At 41.2% G+C, this 16471-nt stretch overlaps 1 long non-coding RNA gene across 1 annotated transcript in view; it reads right to left on the reverse strand.

Annotated features, from left to right (window-relative positions):
- LOC125133464 (uncharacterized) overlaps positions 1-16471 on the reverse strand; it is a 123929-nt gene that overhangs the window by 34275 nt on the left and 73183 nt on the right. The window contains exon 3 of the long non-coding RNA XR_007136445.1: positions 4402-4513. This is a non-coding gene — a long non-coding RNA (uncharacterized LOC125133464). The remainder of the gene's footprint in view (positions 1-4401; positions 4514-16471) is intronic.

Genomic DNA, 16471 nt, shown 5'->3' on the forward strand with positions numbered 1-16471 from the left:
ATATCCCAAATCATCTTTTCTTGAGTTTTCCTAAAATATACATTCCTTACTCTTACTTGGGAAAAGCAGAACCCGTAAATATGCATTTTGTGATATACAAGAGAAAAATATAAGCATTTTTGTTGCATTTATATTAAAAAAGAATATAATGGCTTGCCTGCAAAGCAGCATTTCATCAACTATCTCCTCTCTCTTGGATCATTCCCATCAGTGTACATTTTTCCATCTCAAAAAAAAAGTTTTTTTTAATCTTACTTCACCCTTTGGTTAATGCCCTATTTTTCCTTCCCTTTGCAATAACAGTCCTCATAAGGACATAGTCTAAGGCAAACCCCCAATGATCCCACCATCTGATATCACACTCCCTTCCCCATGAATGTGGGCAGTGTGATTTACTTCTTTTTTTTTTTTTTGTCTTGTTGCTATTTCTTGGGCCGCTCCCGCAGTATATGGAGGTTCCCAGGCTAGGGGTCGAATCGGAGCTGTAGCCACCGGCCTACACCAGAGCCACAGCAACGAGGCATCCAAGCCGCGTCTGCGACCTACACCACAGCTCACGGCAACGCCGGACCCTTAACCCACTGAGCAAGGGCAGGGACTGAACCCGCAACCTCATGGTTCCTAGTCGGATTCGTTAACCACTGCACCACGACGGGAACTCCGTGATTTACTTCTAATCAACAGTATACGGCAATGATAATGAGAGGTCATTCCTATGATTATATTATATATATGTAATATAAATCCCATCTTGCTATCAAACTCACTCTAGGACTCTCTCTCTAACTAGCTATGAAGAAATAAGCAGCTACAGAGCCTGTTGTGGCTCAGGGGATTAAGAACTTGACATAGTATCCATCTGTCTGTGAGGATGCACTTTCAATCCCTGGCCTCGCTCAGAGGGTTAAGAATCCGGCGTTGCCGTGAGCTGTGCTATAGGTCACAGACACAGCTCCGATCCTGCAGTGCTGTGGCTTCGATGTAGGCCGGCAGCTGCAGCTCCAATTTGACCCCTAGCCTGGGAACTCCCATACACTGCTGGTGCGACCATAAAAAGAAAACAAAAAAAACCCCCAAACAAACAATAACAACAACAACAAATAAGCCACCATGATGGGAGACCCATATTACTTTCTTGCCAAGAAGCTGAAGGACGCCTCTAGGACCTGAAGGCAGCCAACAGCCAGCAAGAAGCGGGGCCCTCAATCCAACAACTACCAGAAAACAAGTTCTGCCAACAACGTGGGAGAACCTGGAAGCAGATTCCTCTCCACTTGAGGCTTCAGATAAGAACATAGTCTAGCCAATCCCTTGATTGTAATCCCACGAGACCCAGCTAATCTATGTCTAGACTCTTGTGAGCAGCAAGTGTTTTCTTTCTTCTTTTCTTTTTTTTTTTTTTTTTTGGTCTTTTTAGGGCCCCACCCATGACATATGTAAGTTCCCAGGCCAGGGGTCGAATTGGAGCTATAGCCGGCGGCCCAGGCCACAGCCACAGCAATGCCAAATCTGAGCCACATTCTGCGACCCACACAAGAGCTGACGGCAAAGCCAGATCCTCATCCCACTGCGCGAGGCCAGGGACCAAACCCAAGTCCTCATGGATAGCAGCCAGGTTCATTACAGCTGAGCCACAACGGGAATTCCAACAAGTGTTTTCTTTTAAGTCACTAAATTTGTGATAATTTGTTATAGAGCTGTGTACAGGGGTCCCCAAGACCACACTCAGGTTCAGTAACTTGCTATGGGGATTCACATAACTAAGCAAAGCCACTATAATCATGTTAATGTGTACTGCAGTTAAATGATACAGAGTAAAATCAGCAGCATAAAAAGATGCATAGAGCGGAATGCAGAAAGAGACCAGATGTAGGTTTCCAATAGTCCTTTCCTCATGGAGTCACGTGGACAGCACTTAATTTCGCCAGCAATGGTGGGTGACAACTCACCCGGAGTACTCCCCTGGAAGCTCACTCGGGCCTTGGTATCCAGGGTTTTTATTGGGGCTTCGTGGCTGACCTTTGGTCTCCAGCCTTCCAGAGATCAAGCATATACTGTGTAGCCCACACACATCACAATGTTAGCATAAACTATCTGGCACGGCCCAAGGCCTCAGCTACACAAAGACACTCTTAACAGGCAGGATATACCCAGGAGCCAGGCAAGGGCCAAACCTTTCCTTGGAACGTGCAAAGTTTTGACAACCCAGACCTATGGCACAGCAGCAACAGATAAGTAATAAAGATCGTTACCTGGCAGTGTGGTGCTACTGTAATGCCCAAAAATATGAGGCGTGGCATTGGAAATGAGCAGTGGACAAAGGCTGGAAGAATTTTGACAAGCATCATAGAGAAAGCCTAAATGTCCTTAAACACATTGTTAGAATAAATCTGAACTTAGAGGATACTGCTAATAACAGTTCAGAAGGCAATGAGGAACACGTTATTGAAAAGTGAAGGAAAGAGATGCTTGTTACGTAGCGGCAGAAAGCTTCGTTACACTGTCTCCTGCAGTTACACAGAAAACTGAACTTGTAAGTAATTAATGTGGTTAGCTAGCTAAGGAAATTTCTGAGCAAAGTATTTACGGTGCTCCCTGGTTTCTTCTTGCAGCTTATAGTAAAATGTGAGAGAGGAGAGATAGCTTAGAGAAGAATTGTTAAACAAAAGGAACCAGAACGTAATGATTTTTAAAATCCTCAGCCGAATATACTACTAAATATATTACTAAATGACTTCTAAGGGCTGTCAGGAAAGCAGGCTCTATAGAAAAAGCTGAGGATGTGACTGTGCAAACTTCTATTTAAATCTCAGAAAGACCAAAAGATCAGGGTATTCAGTCATACAAAGTGCCCTTTAAAGAGATGAAGAGTGGGTCTCACAGAGCCTCTCAACCAAATCATACAGCCTGTAGGCACTTGGGGAAATGTTCGCCAACCCTCTTGGCAGGAGCTTATCTCAAAAAGAGAAGGGCTTATCTCAAAAAGATTTGTGTGTACCACTTTGTTATAATGGAGCAAATCTAAGTGACACCCATGGAAAGCCCAGAAAGTCCTTGAGAGAACTATTTTGGCAGAAACTAAGAGAAGAGATAGTTCAGACCTGCTATGACCCAGTGGCTCTTTCGGAGCTCTCCTTCCCCTCTCTTTTTGAGCAGGACTGTCTCTAGGTGTTATCCTTTGCCTGTTCTGCCATCACTTGTTGGGAGGATGGTGAGGCGGGTAGAAGGGAGATAGGTAAACCCAATAATTTGTCTCATTAGTTTCACGGATTGACAGACTGAGAAAAAAACCCAGGAGCCCCATCTGACCTAGGCCTGATTTAGACAATGAAATTGTTGACTTTGAGTAGATGCTACTCTCATCAGCCTCTTAAAGACCTTGGAAAAAAGTGAATGTGGGAGAGATATGAATCGTTAGGGGATTAGATGGTGGTAGACAGACTCAAAAAAAATATTTGACTATACTTGAAAAATACTGCTCACGGTCAGGAACCCTATACAGAGTACACACACACACACACACACACACACACACACACAAAGGGGGAGGGTAGGATATTTAGGGTATTATATAAAGGTATTACTATAAACATACCATTAGGATAAAAATCCAAGTCTTTCTAAATATCAAAGGAAATATTAAGAAAGACAGAGAGACAGCAAAAGGGAAACTACAAAGAAACAGTGCATATGAACACAAAGAGAAGGGTCACTGTACTCAGATCAACACCTCCTCAAGGAGGATCAACACCTTCAAAAGTTATTAGTGTGATCTAATAATGATCTGTTCACACTCTTCCTGAACAGGATTCCAAATGTGCCCAACACATGGCAAGCCAGGGACCTTGGGAAATAATCCATGAGACCACATGGTAAGGTGGCAAAATGGTAAAGGGAGAAAGGCAAAAGTGCCCCCTTTTTTTTTTTTTTTTTTTGCTTTTTAGGGCCCCACCCACAGTATACGGAGGTTCCCAGGCTAGGAGTCGAATCAGAGCTACAGCTGCTGGCCTACACCAGGGCCACAGACACGCAGGATCTGAGCCTTGTCTGCAGCCTACACTACAGCTCACAGCAATGCCAGATCCTTAGCCCACTGAGCGAGGACAGGATCAAACCCATATCCTCATGGTTCCTAGTTGGGTTCATCAACCACTGAGCCACAAAGGGAACTCCAAAAGTGCACATCTCTTTTCAGGAAATACAACAGACAAATCTTTAGAATCACAACTTCAAAAAACTTTGGTAAAGACTAACTACATAGCTGTGATCTATTTTGGGAATAAACATCTTTTTAAGAGACTGCCTTTCAGTGAAAGAGGCTGATAGAAAGAGAAGGAATAGTCCTGTGATAAGGATCACAAAGGGACCCTAGAAAAGATGTTTAAATAGAAAGAGTGTTACCTTTTTCCTCAGCAGCAGGCAACACACTCCCAAGAGGCTTGTGATGATGCTTGAGGCCCAGGGCTCCCATGTACAGCAGCCTCGGCAGAACGGGAAGTTGAAAATCATATACCTATGAAGCAAAAAATAATAAACTGAAAAATAACCAGTTAGACTGCTAATTACTTAGGTTTATTTAGCAAATCTGCTGCTTTTATATTTTCTGTTTAGGCTCTAATAGAAATCATTGCGTGAAGTTGAAATTCTCTTTGAAGTACTTAACTAATTACCTCAGGGGCAAAAAAAAGGAAAATAATTGCCTTCCACATTTGAGCAACTAGTATGTTCTCTTTCCCTGTGGTGACCTCAAGGGACAGAGGCTTCCGACAATCTCTCCAAGTGACCGTCCTAGGTGCTGACTCATGTGCAGTGATCTGGTGTGACCTCATAGCAAGGAAAGGTTCGGACCTTCCCATTCATATCTGTCCTTGGTCCCAGGTGAGTGTGGCATTTTTTGTGACAGCATCTGAACCTCATCTCTTCAGGCAAGTAATCCAGTGACATTTTGGGCCTGTTCCCAATAGCCAGTGGCCTCTTTTACTGTTTCTGTTAAACTATTATCTTATCCCTGGAATTCCTGTTGTGGCTCAGGGGGTTACAAACCCAACTAGTAACCATGAGAATGCAGGTTCAATCCCCAGCCTCTCTCAGTGGGTTAAGGATCCGGCATTGCTGTGAGCTGTGGTGTAAGTTGCAGATGTGGCTCAGATCTGGCGTTGCTGTGGCTGTGGTGCAGGCCAGCAACTGCTGCTCTAATTCAACCCTTAGCCTGGGAACCTCCATGTGCTGCGGGTGCAGCCCTAAAAAAGCAAACAAAACAACACGAACCAAAAAAACCCCAAAACTATTATCATATCCCTGAGTTTCCTGGCGGCCTACCACTTAAGGATCTGGCACTGTCACTGCTGTGGTGCAGATTCGATCACTGGCCCAGGAACTTCCACCTGCCATGGGTGTGGCCAAAAAAAACCCACCAAAAACTATCATCATATCCCTACTTAGCCCAGTCCTGAAATTAAGTCACCGCAATTAGCACTGATGGTTATGGCAAGCCAGGGGATAGAGGACAAAACACCAAAAAACACATTATTCCTGCCCATGAGGAGGTCAGTTTGGTCAGAGAGACAGGCATGAAAAATAAATGACTACCACGTACTGCCATAAGCACCTAAACAGACAAGATTTAAAGATACTAAAAGGAGTTCTCTTATGGTACAGCAGGTTAAGGATCTGGCATCATCACTGCAGCAGCTTGGATCACTGCTGTGGCATAGGTTTGAACTCTGGCTAGGAATTTCCAGATGCCAAGGGTACAGCCAAAACAAAAAAAGATACCAAGGACACAGAAGTGACAGGTGCCAACTCTCCTAGATGGATTCAAAGGAACCTCAGAGAGAAAGAAATACTTACACTGGATGTTCAAGAATGAATATGAATTTCCTGGGCACTTGGATGGGGATGGATATCTGAGGAAGAGACTAGCATATGAAAAGCCAAGAAGGTATGAAAAAAACATGGCATGTTCCAGATCTCCAAGGAGGACAGGATGACCAAAGCATAGAGGGTACATGTGAGGAAGGGATGAGACTGGCCAGGGGACTGGCAGAGGCCAGATGCCATGTGATCTTGGGTTCTGTGCCAAGGAGTTAAGACTTGATGCAGAGGCAGGGACACAGAAGAAGTTTCCACAAAGGAACCATGTGGTCAGATTTCAGTTTCAGAAAGATCCCTCTGCTGGTTGAACGGAGTAGGGCAAGACCAGAGAGACTGAAGGAGAGATCACTACAGGGCAGCAGAGCAGTTAGACGAGTCAGCCTGGGGAGGCTGCAGACCTGGATTTCCTGACAGTTCATCACGTCCTAAGGGGAGACTTTCACTTGACCACCCTCAGATGCCTTGCCTCAGGGCTAGCTTCACTGGCCTGCGACCTGTGTAGTTGCAAAAAATCCCACATGTAGACGTCTGGGCTCTGCACCTGGTTTAATGCCCTGCTGTCCCTCTCTTGAAATTCTTAACAATTTTTTTTTTTAGGGCTGCACCCACGGCATATGGAAGTTCCCAGGCTGGGGGTTGCATCGGAGCTACAGCTGCCGGCCTGCACCACAGCCACAGCAACGCCATATCTGAGTCGTGTCTATGAGCTACACCACAGCTCACAGCAATGCCAGATCCTTAACCCACTGAGCCAGGCCAAGGATCAAACCCGCATCCTCATGGATACTCCCCAGTTTCGTTTCCACGGTGCCACAATAGGATCTCCTAAAATTATTAATAATTTTAAAACAAGGAGCCCTCATTGTCATTTTGCAGTAGGCCCCCATAAATTATGTAGCTGGTTCTGCCTCACCTCCGAGTAGATGTAACAAGAGCACCATAGGGTTATTGGGGAAATACAATGAGCAAATACATTTCTATTTGTATTTCTACAAATACATGTAGAAAGCAGAGTCTGGCACAAAAGTTTCCATAAATGGAAGCCATTTTTATTACCATCATCGTTATTATTATAGCCCCAAGAAGAAGAGGACGGGTCTGAAATAATGAACTAGCCGGAGAGACAGAGGAGAAGGAAAGCAGGGGATGGAATGGACAGGATGTCTCTCCAGAGGGCGAAGAAAGTACCCAAGAAGTAGGAAGGCCACTGCAGCAGCTTTAACAAAATGGAAAGCAACCTGCACATACCCACAAGGCTACATACAAACTAACGCCCCATTCGGCATTCACAGTCAAATACAACTTTTCTTCTAGACCTAAAGTCTCATTGCTACTTCTGTGCGGGTTTTAGCGATTTCAGAGTAGAGCGCCAAGAAAGCTGAAGTATAATATGTGGCCTGTGGTTCTGAGCAGTTAAAGGAGGAGGCAGATAAGCCAAGGAAGCAATACTTTGAGAAAAGAGAGCACGTGTAGGAGCAAATTTCCACAAACTACCCAAGTTCTAGTCAAATTAATCTGTGACAACTTAAAGCCAGACATTTCAAAGAAAGGCTGAGTATTAAGAAATACTACTAAAGCAAACAGCAGTGTTAGGCTGAACCATCTGAAACTGCCATTTCTGTAGTTGAATCTGGTCAAATATTGGCCATGTCATATTGCTCAATCCAATGTTTTCTGAAAAATAGGAAAGGCAACACTAACCTTTGAATATGACAATAGCAAAAAGAATATTATGCTTAAAAGAAGGGTAATTTAGGAATCTTGAAAAGGCCATTTATCACTTTTATGATCAGAGAAAAATAAATATTAATTTTTAAATGCAATAATTCAGGAAGGAAGCAAACATTTTAGAAAAGCTATCCCAAGAATGGGATCAGAGAGGAGTTCCCGACATGGCGCAGTGGTTAATGAATCTGACTAGGAACCATGAGGTTGCAGGTTCGATCCCTGGCCTTGCTCAGTGGGTTAAGGATCTGGCATTGCCGTGAGCTGTGGTGTAGGTCGCAGACGCGGCTCGGATCCCATGTTGCTGTGGCTCTGGTGTAGGCCGGCGGCTACAGCTCCGATTCGACCCCTAGCCTGGGAACCTCCATATGCCGCAGGAGCGGCCCTAGAAAAGGCAAAAAGACAAAAAAAAAAAAAAAGAATGGGATCAGAGAAGCAATAAATGATCAAACATCCTGGCAAAAACTATAGCTGAAGAAAATATGTATGGTTAAGGAAACAAATACTATAATAAAAAGTTTTATCTTTGAATTACAGGTATATTAGAGCACGTGTTCAATAACAAAAACAGCAGTTTATTAAAACATGACCTCTGCTTGATAAAAAAAAAAAAAAGCAAATTAGTGACTGGGTAATTCCTCTATTTATTATTTATTGAGCTAATAACAAATGCAGAAAGAAATGAGACAGAAGGCTTTAAAACCTATTGGAACCCTCTTTGTGGAACCGGGCCAATCAGATCTTCCAGGCGGTTCTAACTCATGATATAAAAAGCCCTCGAGAGGATTCGGATGGGCTTTTAAAAAATATACACAGCTGTGTGACACCAGGATGTCTCTATGGGGTAGGTTAAATGGCTACCAACAGACACACGGCCTCCAGCACGTTTTAATTTCTTTAATCTTTTTCATTCTAGGTCTAATGATACACTTAGAATGGGATGGGGGTTGTGGGGTGGGTTTTGATTCCCCCTAAGAATATTGACAAATACTGAGGATGACAATTAAGGTGTCAAATATAAGAAAATCAAAGATGAAACGTAACCAGAGGGCTCGGATGAATTTGGTCCATTCTCAGAGCTTATCTTAATCTATCAGCCACATTTGACACCGCAATTTTCCCTTCTTAAAGTACCGTCTTCGTGTGGCTCCTGGCTCACTCTCTCCTGGTTTTACTTCCACTGTCACTGGCCTCCATCTGTTTCCCTTGCGAGGTCTTCTTCCCTTTGCAGTTTCTAACTGGTAAAGGTTCCAAAGGACTGAGTCTGAAAACCTTTTCTCCTCTCTCTCTATACACCTAGGTAATTTCTTCCATGCCTGTGGCTTTAAATAGGACCCTAAATGTTCCATCCCCTGCCTCTCCCTGAGCTCCCAGCATGCATAACTAGCTGCCCATTCACATTTCTACTTGCATGTCTAATAGGTATTTCAAACTTAATACAGCCCAAACAATGCTTGATTCCCCCCTGCCCACCCCCTGGTTCCCCAGTCTTCTCCATTTCATCAGTGTGACAAAAAACTAGGAATCATTCTGTCACAGACCATATCCAACCCACCCAAGGTTCTGTGAACTCTATCTTCAGGGTATATCCTGAATTCTACTATTAATCACCATCTCCACCGGTACCGCCCCCATCTAAGGTCACAACTGCCTCTTGCCCAGATTATGACAACAGCCTTGTCACCGCCCCTCTGCTTCCACTCCCACAAAGCAGCCAGAGTTACTTTTCTATTAATCGGATCCTATCATTCTTCCACTTAAGCCCACCAAAGGCCTCTCACCATCCTTGGAATGAAGTGCAAACACCACCACTTCAAGACGTGTAAAAGGTGGAGAACAATCTTGCAACATCTGGTCCACCTCCTTGAGAAAACTCTTGTACAGAGATGTTCACTGCAGAAATAGTTTTAAAAAGCATAAAACACCTAATTGTTCCTCAGTAGAGAAACTGAAACATGTGATAGAATGTTATATACTAGTTAAAATAAATAAATTAGATATATGGCCTGACTACTTTCATGTTTGACCAACCGACAGCATTCAAGTCCCACCTCTCTCCCTTTCCCGTCTGTCCCAAGTCCCCTCTGCTGGTGCTGGGCAGGGAAGTTTAGCCTTCTTGGTGGAACCCTCCCTCTGCCTCAGTTCCTAACCCCAATAAAAACCAGAGTGACGACCCTCACCTTCACTCTTTTTCACGCCAGACCAAACCCAAACTCTTCTTCTGGGAACTTCATTTTTTATCATGTCAATGTTTCACTTATTTTCTTTTCAGCTTTACTGAGATGTAATTGACATCATCACTTTGTAAGTTGAAGGTGTACAATGTGTATATTGGATACATTTATATATTGCAATATAATTACCACCATGGCCTTAGCACCTCCATCCTGTCACATTAATTACCATTTCTTTTTAGTGGGGAAAATCTTTACCCCCTCTCTTAGCAACTTTCAAGTATACAATACAGAATTACTGGCTATAATCTCCATGCTGTATATTAGATCCCCAGAATCCGTTAATCTTACAACTAAATGTTTGTGCCCTTTGACCCAATATTTCTCCTTTTCACTCTACTTTCCCAGCCCCTGGTAACTGGCTACTCTCTGTTCTCTGAGTTCTTTTAATGTGCAGAAGCTTTTAAGTGTAATATAGCCCCACTTGTTGATTTTTGCTCTTGTTCCTTGTGCTTTGGGTGTCATATCCAGGAAACTGCTGCCAAGACCAATGTCAAGGAACTTTTTCCTTTCAAGAAGTATTTTTGATGTTGACAATGTGAGTAAATATTTTATATCCATTGGAATCTACGAGTCAATGTAGGCATCCTAATATCCATAAATTCCTGAGTGGGGGAGAAGAGAGGCGCTTCTGAGCATCCAGCAAGGAATGCAGGTATCCATATAAAACACATACCAATGAGATAAACCTTGAAAGCATAATGTCAGCTAGGCTTGGGGTGGGGGTGGAGGGTGAGGATATGTGACAGAAATGATACTGTATAATATAATTTATGTAATTAGCTGTTCTATTTCTAGTAGTTTTTGTTGTTTTAAAGTCTATGCTATTAATTTTTCCTTTGGTATTTGCATTATTATATCTTTTGCCATCCTTTTGTTTTCAATCTTTCTATATACTTAGATTTTTATGCACCTCTTATAAATGGCTAATTTTAAAAATAATTTAGGAGCTCTCGCTGTGGCACCATGGGTTAAGAATCCAACTGCAGCAGTTCAGGTCTCAGCAGAGGTGCATGTTCAGTCCTCAGCCTGGTACAGTGAGTTAAAGGATCCCATGTTGGAGTTCCCATTGTGGCATAGCAGAAACAAATTTGACTGGGATCCATGAGGATGCGGGTTCAATCCCTGGCCTAGCTCAGTGGGTTAAGGATCCAGTATTGCTGTGAGCTGTGGTATAGGTCACAGACACAGCTGGGATCTGGTGTTGCTGTGGCTGTGGTGTAGGCCAGCAGCTGCAGCTCTGATTCGACCCCTAGCCTGTGACCTTTCATGTGCCATGGGTGCCGCCCTAAAAGACAAAAAAAAAAAAGAGAGAGAGAAAGGATCCTGTGATCCTGTGTTGCCACAGCTGTGGCACTGGTCACAGCTGCAGCTAGGATTCAATCTCTGGCCTGGGAACTTCCACATGCTGTGGATGCAGCCATTAAAAAATAATAATAATAGTAATAATTTTTAAAATCTAGTCAGATAATCTTTGTCTTTCAATTGGAACATTTACTCTATTTACACTTACAGGTAAATTTAATTCTAAAAGCTTAGTTTATGCTATCTGTCCTATTCCTTTTTTTTTTTTTTGCTATTTTAGGGCCGCACTCACAGCATATAGAGGTTCCCAGGCTAGGAGTCAAATAGAAGCTATAGCCACTGGCCTACACCACAGCCTTAGCAACACCAGATCTGAGCTATGTCTGCAACCTACACCACAGCTCATGGCAACATCAGATCCTTAACCCACTGAGGGAGGCCAGGGATCCAACCCCCATCCTCATGGATCCCAGTCAGGCTCATTAACTGCTGAACCACGAAGGGAACTCCTATCTGTCCTATTCTTTTTCTCTCCCTTCTTGCCTTTTTTAAGGGACTGCTCTCTAATTTCTATTCCATTCTCTTCCTCTACTACTTAGGCAATTAAATACTCTATATTCTTTTAGACATAATACCCGATATTTTAACATGCATAATTAACTTATCCAAGGTTAACTTGGTCCTCCTCCAGAACAACACAAAACTTCAGATCACTCTCATCTTAACAGCTGCCCCAGAATTAAAAGCTATTATTGCCATTTTTTTTAATTCTGTCTTTTTTTTTACCCACAAACTCGTACTACTGTGTTTAGAAAATCTTTGTCCAATTTAACCACATGTTTATTATTTTCTTTGCTCTTCTTTCTTGTTGTATCTCAGACTTTCATGTGGATCACTTCACTTTTGTCTAAAAAGCATCCTTTAGGAGTTCCCATTGTGGCACAGTGGAAATGAATATGACTAGGAACCGTGAAGTTGCAGGTTCGATCCCTGGCCTCGCTCAGTGGGTTAAGAATCCGGTGTTGCCATGAGCTGTGGTGTAGGTCACAGATGCAGCTCGGATCCCGCGTTGCTGTGGCTCTGGAGTAGGCTGGTGGCTACAGCTCCAATTGGACCCCTAGCCTGGGAACCGCCATAGGCTGTGGGTGCGGCCCTAAAATGACAAAAGACAAAATAAATAAAATAAAATATATCCTTTAGACCAGTGCTGTCCAACAGAGATATAATGTGAGCCCATGTATAATTTCCAATGTGCTCCTCATCAATTTGTGTTAATTTTAAAGAAATAGGTGAGGTTGACTTTAATAAAACAAAAATATCCCATGACAAATGTTTGATTTGATGCATTTTTTCTTAGTAAAAACCCAAGTGTGTAAGAATTATCTTTTCTCAAAGATTATCTTGTCCTTGCTATCTTGGAAATTAGTACGCTTCAATTTCCAAGATAAAACAAGAAAGGATTCTCTTAGAAAGTTGCCATATTAATAGACAGCTGTGTGAATATTGAAATCTTAAGGATTCAGGATAACCTGACAACTGAGTTTTAGTTAGGCTGATCTATTTCACACCTACTCTCTTTCAAGGTTTATAAGCTGTATTATACAAGTATTATTATATAGCCTATGCACATTCCTGAGGTTTTCAGAGAAAACTCTCTGACATCAGAGCCGGAGCCAGGGATCAAACCCGCTAGAGCCAGCAGGTACCAACTAACAACAGCAAATTGTTAAATATCAGGAATTTTGTAAGTTAAACCACTGGTAGCCAAAAATTGGCCTTAGTGGGAGTATTTGACCCATAGAAATCAACAAACACTACAATTCAGGGCTTTCTTCTTCTGAAGCATACCACTAACACAGCCATTTAAGATTCATCTTTATTTATACTGCTGGTTTCTCTTCTCAACTTCACTATGTAATGCACTGTTTTTGTAACTAGCAGGAAGTGACCAATGAATAGAATATAAAAGGAATGCAAAGGATCTCAAATAGCATTTTTTAGCAAAACAAAACAAATTAAGATTGAAAATATCAGATATTATTATATGCAGTAAAGATAAATATTATTTTGTTTCCATTCTTTCTTTATTTATATTTGCACGACATATATGTTCAGGGTTGTCTTTGGTTTGAATTAAAAGGTTGAAAGCCACCATTATGAGGCTAAGTTTGGCAAGATATAAAATTGTACCTATTTTTAGAATTCCTGTCACAGCTCAGTGGTTAACGAATCAGACTAGGAACGATGAGGTTGCAGGTTCAATCCCTGGCCTTGCTCAGTGGGTTAGGGATCCGGCATTGCCATGAGCTGTGGTGTAGGTCACAGACACAGATTGGATCTGGTGTTGCTGTGGCTCTGGCGTAGGCCGGTGGCCACAGCTCCGACTGGACCCCTAGCCAAGGGTGCGGCCCCAGAAAAGACAAAAAAAAAAAAATTGTACCTACTTTCAAGTAAGCACTCAAAGTGTACACCTAAAAACCCATGAAGTTGGGGAGTTAGTGTTACTGGATACACAGTTCAATTTAGAAAGATAAAAAAGTTCTGGAAAGGGTGATGGCGGTGATTGCAGAACAATGTGAATGTACTTAAGGCCACAGAACCGTGTACTTAAAACGATTAAAATCATCAATTTCAAATTATTTATAGATTACCAAAATTTTTTAAAAAATCATGAAGAAGAACAACAAAAATATTGATATTTTCTATCGCTGTGTTCATATAACATTCATAATACTAACAAACATTCTTATTTAGGATACATCGTTTAAGTGGCAAAAGTATACAAAAATACTGTTATCTGATTTATATAACTAATTAATACCTGAAATCAAAACAAAAATTTTTTTGGCCATGCTTGTGGCATGTGGAATTTCCCCTGGCCAGGGACCAAACCCATGCCACTGCAGCCACCCAACTGCTACGGCGACAACACAGGGTCCTTAACCTGCTATGCCATAAGAAAGCGCCCTCTAACTATTTTTAAGAGAAAAAAAAAGGCATATAAATACCCCTAAAGGAACTTCTGGTTCATAATAATGAGTTAGACTCCATATGAATATATCAGAAGAAACAGACATTCTTCTACCTGGAAATGTTACATTCTTTCTGACTCTGTCAGAAGAAGAATAGAATAAAACATTAAAACAAAAAGGATGACACTGGAAATTTCTGAAAATCTGAAAGTTTTTATAACGCATAAGTGAGTGGGTAAATTTTAAATAATCAATTGATTGATTAACGAATTAACTAAAAAAGCAAACCACTGCAGAAAAATGGATGGCCTGGCATTCCAGTAAGAGGGTGAAGTGGTATATTTGAGAGCTTCCATATGGTTCCCAGTTCAGACATGACATGAACTGAAGCCCCAGTTATGATGGCTGATTGGGAGACTATCTCCAGAAGGAAGGGCCAGTGATCCTGTTCCACTTTCCCACAAAAGTGGGACCTCTGCTACATCATTTGCTCTAGCTAATGGTTTTCTGAAAAGATCATAGGATTTTTCTATTTCAATTAGAGGGCCAGGAAAAAAATGTTAATCCAAAATTATGATCCGTGTTACAACACGGATGAACCTTGAAGACATTATGATAAGAGAAATAAACCAGACTAAATATAAAAGGAAAATAATATGTGATTGGAGTTCCCTTCATGGCTCAGCAGTTAACAAACCTGACGAGGATCCATGAGGATGTGTGTTCAATCCCTGGCCTTGCTCAGTGGGTTAAGGATCCAGTGTTGCCATGAGCTGTGGTGTAGGCTGCAGACGCAACTTGGATCCCGCTTTGCTGTGGCTGTGGTGTAGGCCAGCAGCTGCAGCTCCGATACTACCCTTAGCCTGGGAGCTTTCATATGCCATAGGTGCAGTCCAAAAAAAGAAAAAAAGAAAAGAAATAGTGTGTGATTTCACTTACATAGGAACCTAGGGTACTCAATTCACAGAGACAGAAAGTAGAATAACGATTGTCAGATGCTGGGAGGAGGAAAGCATGGGGAGTTATTGTTTGATGAATACAGAGTTTCAATTTGGAAAGATAAAAAAATTCTGAAGATGGTGGTGATGGTTGAACAACAATGTGAACATATTTAATGTCACTAAAATGTATGCTTAAAATGGTTAAAATGTTAAATTTTACGCTATGCATATTTTATCACAATAATAAAAATTAAAATCTAGCTTTCTGTTGTTTTCCAGAGATATATCTATAACAAAAGAGCTTTTAAAGATAGAAAATAAAAAGCAGGAAAAAAGAAAAATCAAAAGAAACCCAGAACAACTGTATTATAAATAGACAAAACAGACACTAAAAGAAAAAAAATAATAAAGTGGCATCAAATAATAATAAAAGGAAGAAATTGCCAAGAAAGCAAAACAAATCTTAACTTGCTTATATCTATTATATCTAACTATATATATGTGTGTGTATATATGTGTATATATATATATATAAAAATGTAGAAAGCAAATATTATAATAAAGATTTAAACCACCACTTTCAGAAATTGACAGATCGAAAAGATTTTTTTTAATTTGTAATGACAGAAGATTTAAACATTATAAATAATAAGATTGAAATAATAGAAAATATAGAACACTACACTTGACAATTATGGAATACACATTATTTCTACCAACATGAAAGAGATAACAAAAAGAAGAATGGATACCTTTTCACAAAAAAGGCTGGGGGAAAAAGAATTGGTATATAAAGAACATTCCAAAACCACAATCCAATAAAATTGGATGCTCACAAAAAAAGATATTCCCCAAAAGTGACCCATGAAGTACTAGTAGTTTAGGTAATTCAAAACAATCCTCCAAGGACAACTAATAAAGCTGAATTAAACATGATTTTTAAAAATCTTCTTAAAAGCAGAGGCCCACTAAAAAGAGAATGAAGAATTACCAAACCAAAATCTAGGAGGTTAGAAACCCAAAGAAATAACCTAGCATTCAATACCCCTTTTATCTGCATGGCATCTAACATAAGGCAAAAATATAAAAACAGTTATAGTTATGAAATAAGGGAGATAAAAATGAAATCACAAGATCAACACAAAGGAGGAAGGCTAACAAACACTCATCCATTTAAGCTAGGACAAGACCCCAAGACTTTGCTTTTTCTGGGTTAATTCTGAGAACCTCAGCCTTGAACTTGCTGTAAGGTAGTCCTAAACTAGCAGGGCCTGCATGCTACCTGTAAAGCAAACAAAAATTCTTTCTGGAAGCAGATTCAATTGTCCTATGTCTCAAAATTTTGCCACAAATATGTATTTAAATACAACGGACAGAATACAGTCAAAGAGAACTAAGCATTCAAGGGGTAAAAAGACCC

The sequence above is a fragment of the Phacochoerus africanus genome, chromosome 8 (genome assembly GCF_016906955.1).
Source record: "Phacochoerus africanus isolate WHEZ1 chromosome 8, ROS_Pafr_v1, whole genome shotgun sequence".
NCBI classification, from domain to species: Eukaryota; Metazoa; Chordata; class Mammalia; order Artiodactyla; family Suidae; genus Phacochoerus; species Phacochoerus africanus.